Genomic DNA, 18,382 nt, shown 5'->3' with positions numbered 1-18,382 from the left:
ATGTGGTCCTTTTAGTTTGTCTTGAAGGAGCTGTTAAGCAGTTTTCAGAACTTTTTCAGAGGAAAATGATCCATACGTAACTGTATATTCAGTCTGTGGGAGGAGGTGAGCTTATTATCTTCCCATACTATCATTTTGGATCAACATCACCTTTGTGTGTGTGTGTGTGTGTGTGTGTGTGTGTGTGTGTGTGTGTTTTCCATTGAAAATTCTGACTCTTTGATTAATAAAGAGAAAAGCAAAATTTTTAAAAGCCCCTACTTCTCTAATAGTTTCAGACCCTGAGCAGTTTAAAAAGACAATAGAAATGTGTTTTTGGATCCTTGTGTTTCTGCTTAGCATAAATTACAGGAAAATGAACATTTGCAATTCAAAAATTCCTATAAAAAACAAGTAGATTGTAGTTGGTTTTCACTGGACTTAGGTGGCTTCAGCTAATCTACATACAGACATGCATATGTATGGATGTGTATATATTTATTTTTTAAAAAATGCATTTCTGTATATGCAAATGAATAACTTTTATAAACAATTCATTTCTGCCACACACAGCCAATCAATCTTCCATTAATAATAGAGAATACTAAGTCGTTAATGGCAATTCTCCACTGGAATGGAGAAAGCTAACAGCTTAAATGTGACAAAAATGTCACAAACTATTTTTCAGGTTTTTTTTTTAATACACAACTTTTCTAATAATGTTAAACTCTTATTTTACAAGACAACTCAATCTTTATGCTTATCCCTCAGTCTCAGATAATCCATCGTGGCTTCATTAAGGAGAAGTATTCAATATTCCAAAAAATTTATAAATCTTTGTACATATGTTCTGGACACAATGTATTGGGAGGCAATTAGAAATAAATACCACAGGGGCGCCTGGGTGGCACAGCGGTTAAGCGTCTGCCTTCAGTTCAGGGCATGATCCCAGAGTTCTGGGATCGAGCCCCACATCAGGCTCCTCCACTATGAGCCTGCTTCTTCCTCTCCCACTCCCCCTGCTTGTGTTCCCTCTCTCGCTGGCTGTCTCTATCTCTGCCAAATAAATAAATAAAATCTTAAAAAAAAAAAAGAAAGAAATACCACAAAAATCTGAGCAGGTAAATCTAGAAATTATATTTCATGTGTGACAGAGCCATATTTTATTGATATCCCAACTTCATCTCTAGAGTTATTAATGTCAGTTGTTTATGTGTAGTGAAGAAAAACAATACGCCACATTTGCAAATGAGCACCAGGAATAAAGGCAATTATCTGTCTTATCTTAGACTCATTATTGGAAAAAAATGATCTTTTAAATATCATGTATTCAAATATGATAATGATACAAACAGTAATCACAACAAAAAATACCTACTTATTTAATCTTTACTATTTATAAACACAGTGATGGGTTCTTTCTGGACATTTTATAATCCTTACAGCAACCTATGAGATAAGTAATGTTATTATCCTCATTTCAAGTTGCGGAAAATGCAGCTTACAAAGTTTGTTAATTTTGCCAGCATATGGTAGTGACTAAGGCAGAAATCAAACTCTTATTTATCTTGTTCCAACATGAGGGCACTTCTCAACTATAATTTTTCTTTAACCGGCTAAATTGTTTATAAGATATGTTCTGGGAAGTGGGTTTTATGTAGGTAATAAAATTGGTTGGGAAATAAGAAAAAACTAAATGGGAGAACACAGAATGGGGAAATATTACCAAAAGGTGAAGTGAATAGTAATTAGTTAAAAAAATAATAAACTTATTAAACTAAGATATTGAATCAAATATTGACATTTTCCCCTCTTCCTTATTAAGAATAATTCTTTTTACAGAGTCATGAAACTATTAATTAAGACTACTTATGGTTTAGATCAGTACTTTTTTAATAGTTCAATAGCTAAATTGTTTTATGGAAAAATAAGGGGTAAAGAGATGATTAAAATATACATACGTGGTCACTCATACTTTTAATATTTTACATGACGCCTCCTATTCTCAAATACATTTTGCCCATTTGATTGATAGTTTTTGAAGTGGTTGCAGAGTAATGCACTTTATATATCAGTTCCAAAACATAAGTATGTCTGTTTATTCTTCTTTATATTTTCAAAATCTTGATGGCCATACAATTAATGTTTGTTAAGAAGTATGCTCAAGTTTGAAAATTAGAAGCTCATTATAGATACTTTTACATATGTATCTTTATTGGTGAATAACCAAACACTGTTGGGAAAAAAATTACATTCAGTGACCATTTCTCACTTTGGTTAAACAAATATGTATGGCACTATTTCATACTGTCATCTGGAAAAATAGACATATCAACCTAATCTGTCTCAGACATTTTATTTTCCTAAATCATTAAGTTATTAGATTTGGTTTTCTGTATTTATCAGATTAGCAGTGTAATTAACAACTCTCTACTTCATTTTACAGATAAATTTAATGTTGTCTACAAATGTCCAAACATTTTCCACAGGAAAATGGCCAAAAATAGAATTTTTTACATCTGTGTGTTTGTGTGCTTCTTCATTTATGTTAATGTGTGTGTGTATATATAATTTTTGAAGCTTAGTGTAGGGCACTAAGTTTATTTTGGGTTGAAAGAAATATGTCACAGTAAATTGGGGATTGGAAATGTCTGTGTTACTTCTGAGAGATTGAGCTGTTTGTTATCACACTTCACATTTTCATGAGAGAGAAATGGTGGTAGGTATCTCTTAATGTTCCTTAAGGAGTCTGAAAACTAAAATGCATTGAATTTGAACTCCTTTTGTGCTATGCATATTCCTTAGATGCTACAAAGAGATCTTCAACAATCTTTAGGTATGAATACCAATATCTTTGTAATCATTTTCTATTTCAATCACTTCACATGATTCAATGTTTAAAAAAATAAGGCGTTTTTTTTTTTTTTTATGTTACCCTAAATTATTCAGGAGTAAAGGAAGGACAACACCACTCAATCAACAAGTAAAACTTAAATTAAAATCTTCATGTACTAACACCTGCTGATATAGCCAGCAACATGATTGATATGCCCCTGCCTGCATAAGGATCACATAGCTATGCATATAACTTCAATTATTTTAACTTCATTCTAGGTCTAAGCAGTTACATACAAGTAGATTTTCAACAATTCCAGCCATCTTTTGTAAAATCTGTCAATCACTTTAGTTTTGTATTATTTGAGCACTTCTTATTGCTGAAAATAAATCATCTCATTAAATATTTGACTAGCCTTTCCATAATCTGGATTTCGGTGGTAAAGGGAGAAGGAGAAGTAAACCAACGCTTATTAAACATCTAGTATAAAGTTAGTGAATCAAATAAGTTATCGCAATAATTGCTATAAAAATTCCAGAACACAAACACTGCTATTCATTTTATAGATTAGCGAACTTGTAATGAGGTTAAATAAATTGCCAAAAAATACAGTTATTAAGGATATGAGCTAGGGCTTATTTCTAGTCTCTCTCATTCCAATCTAGCCCATACTATATTATTTGAAAGTACTCTTGAGTAATTGTATTAATTTTGATGTTACTTGCACTGCAAAAATGGAAAATCCCATTTAAAATGAACAAATGAGGGCCAACTGTTTTTATTCACTTTATTATTCACATACTTAGTCCAAACCAGCATCTGATGAAACTTGACTTTTCTCTTTTGAGAAGTTTATGTTTATATAATATCACACACACAAAAATATATTAATCTAATTTAACTTAAAATTGTAATTATCAACAAAATAATTTCATACCAATCTTAGCTGTAAAAAAAAAAAAAGTGGCTGTGTAATTCTCTTTAGTTTCACCAAGTGTGGTATGGTACTTTAAAAGATCTGACAAATCACTCCAGGGAGCCCACTCTCAATAGAATTCAAAAAAAGCTGACTTAGCCAGCTCATTCTAGACAAGTTTTGATCATTGGACAAATTGAATATTTTTAGTAATCTCACTTTTACATTATTTATCTAAGAACTGACATTCCTCTGATCTACTTCCACTTTTCCTTCAATAATCAGACATACATTCCTTTCTACCTCTTTTCTCCAATGTTGTACTAACTCAGAACAAAGCTGAGACCAATACCAAAATGCCTTAATTTTCTTTTCTGTTTCAAAATAATTTTATAATCCATCTTCCTATGCCACAGCTACTCAAAAATTCCATGTATTTTATACCTTTGTACTTTGTATTTTCACTTAAAACTCACACAAAAAAATTAAAATGTCATCATACAAAGTATTTCCCTATATTTAGAAATGGCAGCATATAGGTCAAGAATTTGCACTCATTTATATATTAAATAATGGATACGCTCAATGTTTCGTCTTAAAGATGAGATGATATAGAGGCCAGTACTTTTGAATACTTTGAATCTTCTATGTCTAGTCTTTATTGTTTTTCAAATTTCAGTGTTTTTTTTTAAGATTTTATTTATTTACTTGAAAGAGAGAGAGATTATGAGCAGGAGGGAAGGGTAGAGGGAGAAGCAGGCTCCCTGCAGGGAGCCTGATGCAATGCTGGGCTCCATCAGAGGACCCTGGGATCATGACCCGAGCCGAGCTGAAGGCAGATGCTTAACTGACTGAGTCACCCCAGTATCCCGCCTTATATTCTTTTAAGTTCATCCATGTGTATGAATTCTTTATACTTCTTACTGGAGACTGCTCCCATTTTCCCCACTTCCAGCTCTCTCTGTGAATACCATAGCTTTACCAGGTTATGGCTGGTCATAAAACCTAGCAACTTTGTCCTCAGAAGTGGAGGAATTAAGAAGAGGTAGGATAACCCATGGCTTTGGTGGCTCAACGGGGAAGAATCAGCTCAGAACTCATGGCTCTGTGTCTCAGCTCATGACAAGCAGCAAAATGACTAGAAATTAAAGTAGAGAGCTTAGAAGTGAGAGGACTGTAGAAATTCTGAAATGAACCCTGCATATAACAACAGGTTACTTTAAATTATATATATACAAGGAAGAACTGAAATATTCTGGTAAAAAATGAGAGCCAATGGAGACTTGAGAACTGGCTACAGCTTTCAATAAATTCCTCAATGTATATACAGTTGAATTGACAGAATATAAGAGCCTTAGACGCATGATACTATGAGCTGTGTCTCTCCCATTTTCATATGTTGAAGCTCTAATCTCCATGTGATAGTATTTGGAGTTGGAAGCATTGAAAGATAATTAGGTTTAGAGATGAGGTCATCAGGGTGGAGCCTTCATAATGGAATTACCACCAATGCTCTCTTTCTCCACCTTGTGAGGATACATCAAGAATGTTTCCAGTCCCTAGAACCATGAGAAATAAATTTTTGCCATTTAAGCCATCCAGTTTGCGGTATTTGCTATAGCAGCCTGAGCTAAGACACATGAGATGTCTTATCAAAATCTTTCTAAACTACTGGTTCACCACTAAACACACAGACACAGGCCTCACCCTCTGGGGAGTAGTACTGAAAATAAAAGCATAAACATTAGAACAGCTAAGCAGAGATATCAATGATAGAATATTGTGAGGGAGATGAATTTTATAGTTTAGATCAAGGCAAAAAAACAACTACATTCAGAAAAATAAAATCCCAAGCTGTTGCAATATATTATTTAAAACAACTAATTGTTAATCAAAAATTATTAAAAATGCAAAAGAACCCCAAAATATAGCACATTATTGGATTTAGATGAAACACATATGTTATAGTAATAGCACAGAGAAATAAGTACGAAATAGAGATATGCGGGATTTATTGCTATAAGTCACCAGACTTAAGAGAGTATCAATCTAAAATAAACTATATGTAAATCAAAGATGCATATTGTAATCCTAAATCAACCCCCCCAATACTCAGCTGTAGGTAAAAAGTCAACAGAGGAAATAATGCTATAATAAAAATATCTGACACAAAGAAAGCAGCAAAAAGAGTAAAAGAATAGGAATAAAAAAGATATGAGACATAGAAGAAATAAATTAAAAATGGCAAACCTTATTGCAAAAATTATAATTACCTTGAATGTATGTGTACTAAATACTCCAAATAAAAGGCTAAGATTGTCAGGTTGAATAAAAAGTTAAAGAAAAGCTCTAGGCCATTCAACAGAGAAGCAAATTAATTTCAGTCACAAATAGGTTGAAAGTAGAGGCAAAGAAAAGATATAGGATACACTCAGTAGCCATAAGAACTGGGATGGATGCATTAATATCAGACAATATAGAATTTAAGACAAAAAAAAATTCCACATAAAAATGGCAACTAGATAAAGAGCCACAAAATAATGTAGTAAATATTACAGAATTTTAAAATAAAATATCAATAAGAAGATGGGAAACTTAAACAACACTATTAACTAAGTTGACTCAATTGACCCATACTGTAAGCTTCAAATAACAATAGAAAGCACATTCTTTTCAAGTACCTCTAGAACATTCTCCAGGATAGACCATATGATAAGCCTTCATAAAAACTTTCAATAATTTTCTAAAGTTAAAATTAAACACAGTATGTTCTCTGCGTACAACTTGGAATTAAGTTAGAAATCAGTAACAAACAAATATGGAAATTTTAAAAAGTGAAAATTAAGCAGCGTACTTCTAAATATCCATGTGTTAAAGAAGAAACAGGAAAGGGAAATTTTTTTAAAAGCTTGGAAAAAAAGTTAAAATGCATTCGAAACACATGGAATACAGTTAAAGCAACATTCACAGGGGATCTTATAGCTTAACGCTTGTACTCAGAAAGAAAATATTAAAATTAAACTTAAGAAGCTAAAAAATTATTAATTAAACATGAAAAGCAGAAACTGGTAAGTAATATTGGTCAGACAGAAAAATCAGTGAAAACAAAAAGAAATAGAAAAGTTGGTAGATCCACAAATTGGTACACATTTAGTAAAAAAAAAGTATAAAGACTGAAAAAGTAAATTAAAAAAATCAGAAATCACTGAGAGAGGAGATATCATATTGATTCTACAGGAATATAAAGAACCTTAAGGAAAAATTATAAACAGCTTTATGACAACGAATACAATAAATTATATGAAGTGGATGAATCTTAAAGGTAAAAAAAATGACTCAAGACAAAAGCAAGAGGTAAACAGACATTTAGAATCTAGCAGAATTAGGAAATAGTTAAAAATCTTACTACAAAGTCAGAGTCCTGGCACTTAAGACTTCACTGACTTAAGGAAGAAATAATACCATTCATATGCATAATTTTTTCAGAAAATATAGAATAGAGAAAGCTTCCTAACTCCTTCTAATTTCTTTGGAAATATTACCCTGATATCAAAGCCTGATAAAATATTACAAGAAAACTCAAAAACAAATTACCTCATAAACATAGATGCAAGAAACCCTACACAAAATACTGGATAATACCATCTAGTTATATATATAGAAAAGATTACACATCACAAGTAAATATGATTTATCTCAGGAATGCAATTTGAGTTAGCATTCATAAATAAATGAATAAAATACATTTCATTAAAACACAAAGACAAAAAACATATGATAATCCTGATAGATGCAGAAAAAGTATTTTAGAAAACTTAACATCCATTCTTGATAAAAGCTGTCAGCAATAAGAAATAAAAGCAAACTTTCCCTTCTGGATAAAGGGGCTCAATTTAAAAAAATGAATAGCTAATATCTTAGGTAATCATAAAAGATGTAATGTTTGGAGATTGGAATAAGGCAGAGATATATATTTTCATTACTTTTATCATCATTGCGGTAAGAACCACAGTCTATGCAATAAAGACAAAAAAAATTAAACATAAACTGAAAAAGAGGAATTCAATCATTATTGGAAAATGACAAGACCTTCTTTGTGGATAATCCTAAGGGTTACACACACACACACACACACACACACACACACACACACTACTACAACTACAAAGCAAATTTAGCAACATAAGTGAATATAGAAGCAATATACTGTAACAAATTGTAGTATTGTATAGAATAAACAATCTGAAAATGAAATTTTAAAAAACCCTGCATTCACAATAGTATAAAAAAAAGAGAGATGTAGAAATATATTTTACAAAATAAGTGTAAGACCTAAATACTTATAACAACAAAATATTGTCAGGGAAAATAAAGAAGACTCAAATAAATACAGGCACATAGCAGAGATATTGCAGGTTTGGCTCCAGACCATGGCAATAAAGTGAATATTGCAATACTGTGAGTCAAATGAATCTTTTTGTTTCCTGCTGTATATAAAAGTTATGTTTACACTATCTGGTATCTATTTAGTGTGCATTAGCTTTGTATCTAAAAATTGTACACGCTTCAATTAAAAAAAAATGCTTTATTGCTAAAAAATGCTAACCATCATCTGAGCTCTCTGCAAGCCACAGTCTTTTTCCTAGTGGAGGGTATCACTTCAATGTTGATGGCTGCTGACAGATCAGGGTGGTTGCTGAAGGCTGGGTGGTTGTAGCAATCTTAAAATAAGACAATAGTGAAGTTTGACCCTTAACTCACTCTTCCTTTCACAAACAATTTCTCTGTGCCAGTCAATGCTCTTTGATAGCATTTTAATTATAGAACTACTTTCAAAATTGGATTCAATCCTCTCAAACCCTGCTGCTGCTTAATCAACTAAGTTTATGTAGTATTCTAAATCCTTTGTTGTCCTTTCAACAATCTTCCCAGCATCTTCATCAGAAGTAGTTTCCATTTCAAGAAACCACTTTCTCTGCTCATCCATAGGAAGCAACTCCTCATCCACTCAAGTTTTATCACGAGATTGCAGCAATTCAGGCTCCACCTCTAATTCTAGTTCACTTTCTGTTCCTACCACACCTGCAGTTACTTCCTCCCCTGAAGTCCTGAACCCATGAAGGTCATTCATGAGGGTTGGAGTCAACTTCTTCCAATCTCCTGTTAAGGACAACATTTTGACCTTTTCCCATGAATCACCTGTGCTCTTAATGGCACCTAGAATGATGAATCCTTCCGAGAGGTCTTTAATTTACTTTGCCCAGATCCATCGGAGGAATCATTATAGCAGCTATAGCCTTACAAGATGTATTTCTTAAATAATAAGACTTGGAGGTCAAAATGAGTCCTCAATCCATGGATGTGTTAGCAAGCATGAAAACAACATTAATCTCATTGTACATCTCCACTATGGAGCCCCTCGTTGGGCTCCGCACTTAGTGGGGAGTCTGCTTGAGGATTCTCTCCCTCTCCCTCAACCCTTCCCCAACCCACTTCTCTCTAATAAATAAATCTTAAAAAAAAAAAAAAGGTGGACATTGTTCAACAAATGGGTAAATGAATTGGTACTTCATGAAAGAAAATACGTGGATGGCAAAGAAGCACATGAAAAGATCCGTACTCTCATTCATTTCTAGGGTAATACAAATGGAACCACAATGAGATAACAGTACACTTAGCCTAGAATAGGTAGCATAAAACAAATAAACAATATGGAGTATTGGTTAGGATCTGGAACAAGTGGAATCATCGTATGTGTCTGATAGGAATTTTAAAATAGTACAGCCATTTTGTAAAACACTTGGAATATTTTAGTGACTTAAACATACACTTCATACACTGCCAAATATTCACTTCTGGATAGTTACCCTATAAAAATGAATTCATATCTCCACAAAAACCTTATACACAAATGTTAATAGAAGCAGTATCCATAATAGCTTCAAACTGGAAATTATTCAAATATTCATTCAGTGCCAAACATAAACAAAAAAATATGACACATTCTTGCAATACAATACTACTGAACATAAAGAAGAAACAAACTATTGATACATATACTAACATGACTTAGAAAAATTTATGGTAATTTAAAGAAGGAAGAGACAAATGCCTCCTTATTTTAGAATGTCATGTATATTAAATTTCTAGAAAAAGAAACACTACAGCAACAAAAAAAATCAGTGCTTACTGTAGCTGGTGATGGGAGTGAAGATTGACTGTAAAGGTTATTGGGAGGACACTTTTTGGGGGTGACTTAATTATTTTAAAACTGGATTGCAATTATAGCTGTACAACCTTATGAATTTACTGAAACTCACTGGATTTTAGTGAACTTAAGATTGGTGATGTTTTTACTTGAACGTAAATCATACTTCAATTACCCTGAAAAAAAAAATTAAAGGGATATGGAACAATTGCTGTTAGGTTTTTTACATACACTATTTGGAATAATCATTTGATTTTACCATTCACCTAAGAAGATATAAAACTAATAAAAATGATGGTATTTGGATGAGCTAATTTAGATTCTCTCTTACCTCACATGCACACTTATGTTGACAGGAAAGATCAGCTCAATTAAGTAAAAGTGCTTTACATACAAAATAGATCCAGAAGCTTAGTCATTACTGTTTCCAAGTTACATTTCTTTCTGTTTCTTTTTTTCCATTACAGCTGCAATTCAAACTAAAAATAGAGATTAAGCTGAATTCTATTCTCTAACGCCTTCTTTGGTTATTGCATCTGCCTCCAGTAAAAATTAATCTGAATCATACACCAAGAACAAACATTTTGGAGTGCCTGAAAGAAAAATAAAGATATTTTCCTAGAATCTATATCTTTTTTTTTTTTTAATTAAGATTTAGGGGCGCCTGGGTGGCGCAGTCGTTAAGCGTCTGCCTTCGGCTCAGGGCGTGATCCCGGTGTTCTGGGATCGAGCCCCACGTCAGGCTCCTCGGCTGGGAGCCTGCTTCTTCCTCTCCCACTCCCCCTGCTTGTGTTCCCTCTCTCGCTGGCTGTCTCTCTCTCTGTCAAATAAATAAATAAAATCTTTAAGATTTAAAACATTCTTTGTAGGAACCAAATTAACCCAAAACTGAACCTTCCAAAACGGAAGTTATTTTTAATAGGAAAAAGAATGAGTACTAAATAAAAATTCTCATTATCAAAGATTGCTTCTTTATACTGTCTAAAAAGAAATTTTAAGGTGTATGTTCATGTAATACGATTATACAACTTTCTGATCCGTTTTCTCGATAAAAAAGTGAATGTGTTTAAATCCAGCTTAACAGAATCTTGCTTGCCAAAGTTAGATCATTTGTGTTTCAACACTGCAACCCTATTGTGCCATATGCAGTTGTGTTCTAAATTCCTATACTCCCATTTACTAAAAGAAAGGATGATTTACCTTAATATGTGAATTATTATTTTTCCAGTGTCTATATTCAGCAAATAATAGAATAGTCACAAAAACTCCATCTATAATAACAACATATTTATTCAATAGTTATAGGCTAAGCCCCATATACAGTATTACATTTAATTCTCAAATACTCACATAAATTCTTTGAGGTGATAGGAATGCCCCAGTGAGTTCTCTTAGTGGAGTGAAGGGATAATCTTAAGATCATAAGTAGTGAAAGATAAATGAAGATGATTTTCTCTTGGCAAATAATTAATAAAGGAAATAAATCAGCTCTGTATTTCTCCATATTTATAGCAATTGATTCTGATATTTGTACTCCAAATCAAGCACCAAATTTATGTATGGCAGGAGTACAAAGAAGAAAACAAAAAGAACCCTTCAAATATGCACCAGACAAAAATAACGGGTAGCACCTCTGACAACTTGCAATTCATCTGAGGGATAGGGACCCTGTCACATACCCAGAAAACAAAGTGGCTGGTTGGGACATTGTGCATCTTGACAGCATGCAGTGCACCCAGCACTAATCCCTGCCAAGAATCATCACTATTGTTTTCCACACTCCCACAACCCCATGCAATTTTCAGAGGCAGAGCTCTTCTAAACAGAAACTAACATTCACTGCAAGAGACAAAAGATGCTTATTTTGGCTAAGGAAATACACTACAGTTACAGATGATCTTCATTTTAGATCTTCAAAAAGAAACACTAACAGAAAATCAAAGACCATCCATATTTAAGATAATCCCCCACCATAAAATGATTAAATGCCGAAGAACTAATAGAAGACATTGAAGACCATTTAAAACAATATAGAAGGCATATTTACATAGATCACATTCCCCCCAAAATGCTGTTACACAAGAAGGAAATAATCACAAGTGCTGGAAATTAAATATATAATTGCCAAAATTTAGGGGGAAAAAAAAAGATGGCCACACAATAAGTTCCACACATGGAACTCATGCCTCTAAGATTAGTGAGCACAAGGATCTAGCTGAGGAATTCTCCAGAAATCAGTACATATAAACAAAGACATAGGATTCATTAAAGAACTTTTTTAGGAGCTTGAAGACAGATTTATGAGCTCCTTAACCTACCAGCAATTCTATACAGACAACAGAAGGAAGGAGAAAAAAGCATTTGAAAATAAGTGATAAATGAAATTCACTACAAATCAAGACAATTTATGCAAGATTGAAGACTTTATCTCAGCTACAAACAATTCAAAGTGTGTGATGTTCACAGATACACACACACACTTTCATATGTTAAAATTCTCTAAGGGCATTCTTCCTGATCTGCAGCTGAGGCTCTCTGTGCTCTATTGTAGAACCCTCATTTTTCACTCTCTAAAGAGTTGCTCCCACGTCTCTACTACCTCAGCAGGTGTCATGGTGTTGGAAAGTTTGAAACATCAAGATATTTAAATCTAGAAAACTGGCTAGGTGGGTGGTTAATCTCGGCTGACTGATAATTAGGTGCCTCTTATAAATGTGTTTACTGTTCATTGAGAGCAACTGAGGAAAAACTGGTCTTAATGCTAAAATAGAACATAATTTTTATGCTCAAAATACTGGATATTTAGCATGCATTTGCCATTTAAGTTTTATGAACTATATAATTTTCTTAAGGAGTATATTAGGATATTATTTCATTTTTTAATTAAAAAGAGCCATTTTTCATTCACACCAAAATGTATGAGACTTCTAATTGCTTCCTTGCCAAAACTTTGTTTTGTCTGTTTGTTAAATTTGTCTTGTTTTAAAATTTAGCCATTCTAGAAGTAGGTATTAGTCATATTTAATTATGATATTAATTTACAATTTTAAAATGATTAATGATGTTGGGCATCTTTTCATGTGCTTATAGGCGATCTGTGTATTTTTGGTCACTTAACTATGTGCAACTATTGCCTATTTTTATTCAGTTGTTTGCTATTTATTGAGTTTTGAGAGTTCTCTATGTATTCTGGATACAAATCCTTTATCAGAAATATGACTTTAGGGGCACCTGGGTGGCTCAGTTGGTTAAGCGTCTGACTCTTGATCTCAGCTCCGGTCTTGACCTCAGGGTGGTGAGTTCAAGCCCCATGCTGGGATCCATGGGGGGGGGGGCGTGTGTGTGTGTGTGTGTGTGTGTACGATTTTAAAATATTTCTCCCAACTTTTGATTTTGCTTTTGTTTCTCTTAATAATGTCTTTTGAAGAGCAGTAAGTTCTTAATTTTGATGAAGGATGATTTATAATTTTTGGTGGATCATACTTTTGGTGCTGTATCTAAAAAAATCTTTGCTTAACCAAGATCATAATTTTTTTCTCCTGTTTTCTTCTAGAAGTTTTAAGATTTTAGATATTACATTTGTTTTCCAATCCATTTATTAAAGTTTTCATGGAAAAAAATAAAGTTTTCATGGGATACAATGTAAAACATCAGTATTTCGATAAAAATGTAACCTTTTCCCAGTAAATAACATTAGTCCATATATGGTCAATTGTAAAATTTTAGCTGGCAGTGATGGTCAGTTGTAGATTTCAAGTGATTGACGACTGTACTGAGGCAGAGTACAGCCACACTTTGCAGCTTGCACTGGTGCATGGCAAGGTATTCTTTAGAGATAAGTAGTCAATAACTAAGACTACTTCTTATTTTTATTCTGTCTATCACTGAGGGAAGGGTCAATCATTTAACAGTTCTTTTTTTAATAGTCTCTACATCCAACGTGGGGGGGGGGCTTGAACTCACGATCCCTGAGATCAAGAGTCGTATACTCTACTGACTAAGCCAGCCAGGCACCCCTTAGCCGTTCTTTTTTTAGTGTAAAACCTATGTATTGAATCTAAAATGCGAGTGATGAGAAAAAAATTAAGATTAATGATTGTGAGAGGTAAACATAGTACTATAGCAATAAATGTGGCATTTAAGGATTTTTCCCCCCATATTGCAACAATAATACATTCTCAAATAGATTTAATAGTAGTAATTTGAAGATAATTTACTGAGAAGAATAGAGACAGTCCTTAGCAAACAATACTACTACCCCTGCAATTTGTTTTGTCAGTTGGATTAGTTTATTGTTTTATACGATGAACAAATCTTTGTTTAAATTTAACTTTGCTAAATTAACTTAAATTACAAATGTAATCAACATCCTTGAATTACAATAGAATAACCATAATTATTGCTTTTGTATCAACACTTAATCATGCAATAACTGAAAGCTAGTGAGGAAAAGTGTTTCAATGGTTTTCTTATTCAGATCTGCAAGTTTAAGTCAGAGATAAAATATCTAAATGAAAACTTCCCTGATTCTTTATAACTTATAGGATTTATTTCCTAATCAACCATGTGCAACATGGAAGAAAAAAAATAATTGTGTGCCATTTGCCAGTTAGAAGTCTGGACATTTTTTAATATTGGAAGCATATGCCTAACAAGGGGAGATAAAACATATAATAGGCTGCATTTGTCTGATATTTTTGATGATTTTTTTCCTCTGAAATAACTTTTTTCAGGTTTTTATGTATTTGATATGTTTGCTATGTTTCTATTTAAAACTCTGATTAAATAAAACTAATCAGTTTTTTAAATAAACATGAACTACTGTATAACTTAGATAAGGTTTATGACTTACTGTCTTAATCTTTTATAGTATTTTTTTTCTTTTTCGTCTGAAATTAAATACTTCACACTCTCATTTCTCACCTTTCTGGGGTTTTTTGTTATTATTGTACTATAGAACACACACACACACATGCACCTCTTCTTTTCCACTTTGCTTCACAACCAATTGTAAAACTACGTCAACACACGAAATCGAAAATATCTCCCCCTCCCGCAGGCTAGCAATTTTACTTAATTATGTACATTTGAGCTTCTTTATATTAAACCCATGATTTAGGCACATTTACCCACCCAGTCACTGATGACACCAGATTGCCTCTCCATTGGGGCAGATTGCTTTAAAACTTCTGGCAAATTTGTCTTTACACCATATGGAAGGGGCTGGGATCAACTTGGGCAGAGGTTTGCTGTTGTTGTTGTTGTTGTTGTTTGTTTTTTTATTTTTCCTTCTAAACTTACCATTAGAATAGGTGTCTCCTCCTCCTTCAGGAGGACTGAAAGAGGGAAAGGAGGAATGCCAGAACTGGATACACTAATGGGCTAACTTGACTTAGAAGTCAACATCAAATGTGGGGAAAAATCCTCTTAGATTTCCCACCTAAACAATGGGAAATACAACCCCAAGCAGAAAATATTTGACATTTGGACATTATTCAGAAGATTGTTGAACCACAATCAATAAGTGGAGGCTAATAACAGGACTCCTGCCATTCAGACAAATGTTTCAAGGGTTAGGTGTAAGCACATGTAGAGGTTTTCATTAGTCATCAAGAAAATGCAGATTAAAGAGCCAGGGCTAGGATGTGGTGAGGCATTCCTCCAGAACAAAATTTAAGGGAGTTATAAAAACATAGTGATCAAGATAAATGACATTTTAATGCAGCTTAAAAAAATCAAAATCAATGCAAAAATTCATGATGAATAATTTATATCAAAACTTTAAGTTAAGATAAGATCTGTTGGCTGGGCCACAATGAGATATGCAGTAAAATGTATAAAACTTAAATACTGGCAATACCAAGTGCTGTCAAGAATGTGAAGCAACTAGAACTTTCTTACGTTGCTGGTGGGAATCTTAAAATTTACAATCATTTTAGAAAACCTTCTAACGGTTTCTTATAAGGTTAAACCTACACTTATCCTATAACCCAGGAATCTCAGATTCGCCCTGGTACATCCTAAGAGAAACATATTTCTACAAAAAGATTCATACAAGATGCTCATAGCAGTTTTATTCGTAAGCCAAAGACTGCAAACAACTTGAATGTTTCTCAGCAAAAGAAAGGATAACGGATCACGTCATATTCATAACATACAGTTTTCACAGAAATACCATGGAGAAAAGAAGTAACAAAAGATTAGATATTATATGATTCTATTTACATAAAACTCAAGAGGAAAAATTAACCTATAGTGAAGGAAATTAAACAAACACAGAAATACAAACATATGCCTCTGGAAAGTGGCTGACAGAAATTGTTAGGCATGATGAAAAATTATTTTTTTCTTGATTTGGGTGTGTGCATTTGACAAAAGCATTTAACTCCATGGTTAAGGTTAGTTAACTGTATTACATGTAAAATGTATTTCAAATTCAAAAGGAGGTGGGAGGAAGGAAGACCAGCGCAGCATTTCTAACCTTTTTTAAAATTATCAGTTCTATATAGGTAGCATTTTTAGACATTTTTTCCTGATTGCCCCAGTTAAATTTTAATGCCACAAATGTATCTATTTATATGTTTTCCATGTATCTGTGCTTTATACATAAGAACAGGTAGATTATTAAATTTCCTCACCAATAACTCATTTTTACTTGCTTAGAGACAATATTGCCCCCATTGAGAATGTAGCCTAGAATTAAGTGCGTTTCACAGGTTATCTGAACTATCAAGGTGATCATTAAAAATTAATCATAACTTCCCTATTCCAAGCACCCAAATGAAAAATTGGCCCAATAATAAAGTATTTAGTGAGGAGTAAAATAACTTCCTTGAAAAGTTGAGGGAAGAAAACTGTGCATTTATTTAAAGTATCATTTAAAATTTTAGAACAATATTAAATATAAAAAATGCATAAACTTTTTGTAGACAAAAAAGATAATTGATTTTATTCATCAAAGCCATCTGTTTTAAACATTTTGATTTCTTTTAACTGACAGTTTATTCTACATTAGAAATGATATCTCAAGCAAAGGGAAGATCATAATCTTGACAGAAAATTTTTTCTTTAATTTGCTTCAACAGGTTTCATTGTACCCTTAATGCTTTTTCTCTTTTCTCCACTGGAAATCTTGCCTGAAAAAAGTAATTCTAAATGAAAAAAAGTTCTTCCTACTTACACACTGCTTAGAGCTGGATATACTCCAGCAATATAAATGAAGTTTTTCTTTTACCACTTGTTTACAATAAATAGCTTCAGCAACTCAGTGATCATCAGTTATAACTGAATATTTATTCCACATTTTTCTTTTATTATTTGAATTTTACGTGACTGGCAAAGCTATATTTTACAGTTGTAAGCTACATTATGCTGGCTTACCAGGCAAATGAGTGTTTGATGGGGTGTGCTAATGCGATCTAAAAATAAAATCCCATCTGTTCACCTTTCAAACTACACTGCATCAGTACCCTGTATAGTGCATACAACATAATTTAATGAAACAAAAATAAAAATTTATTTATTTTTATCTATATCTAACAGTAAAAGCAGGCTACTTTTAAGAGGGGACAACTCCTGTATGATTCCCTGGAATGCAATTAATTTGTGTATTTGTCAAGATAAACTGAACATAAATAAAAGTAAACAGTTACAGGGACTGGTTTAGGTCCAAGAAAAATAAAATCCTTAAAAATGTATCCTATAAAATTTTGATCATTTCTGCAAAGTGTTTGAATAACATAATGCATTTCAAAGTAAGTATATGCCCATATATTTTTCACATATAGAAAAATTTATCAACTGGAATATATATATCCATTGCTTATGAATTACATATCCTGCCCTATGAATTATTATGCTACCTGGCAAAGTAAACCCTATGGCTTCATTTTTTTACTTTTACAATCAGTCTTCATATCACAACTGTTCCTAAATTTTCTATGCCACGAATGTTTCTGTTTTGCTTTACTGAGTAAACCAGCCTGATGATAAAAAAATGGTCTTGCAATCCCATGTTTTTTAATGTAATCCAACAATGCACTTTGTTAAAAGCATTCTAAAATCAATATTCAATATTTAATATTTGCTGGATATTTTATTATTCCATGATCAGGAGACAAATTTAAACTCAGATAGTCATAGCTCTTTCACCTATTTATCATAATCTGTTCTGACAGCTTTTATTAAATACAGAGATCACAAAGATTTAATTATTTAAAAATGAGAGTGAGAGAGAGAGAGAGAGCACACATACGCACAGGGTGAGGGGGGCGGGGCAGAAGGAGAAGGAAAGAGAAACTATACCTGAGAGAGAAACTTTAGCCTACTCCACACTAAGCCTGCTGCAAGAGGCTGAGCTCCACCCCAGGATCCTGAGATCTGAGCTGAAACCAAGAGTCAGGTGCTTAACCCTCTGTGACACCCAGGTGCTCCCCAAGACCAC

This window comes from Ursus americanus, chromosome 1, assembly GCF_024610735.1.
Source record: "Ursus americanus isolate L20-20 chromosome 1, mUrsAme1.1.p, whole genome shotgun sequence".
Taxonomy (NCBI): Eukaryota; Metazoa; Chordata; class Mammalia; order Carnivora; family Ursidae; genus Ursus; species Ursus americanus.
Note: the sequence above shows the minus strand (reverse complement) of the source record.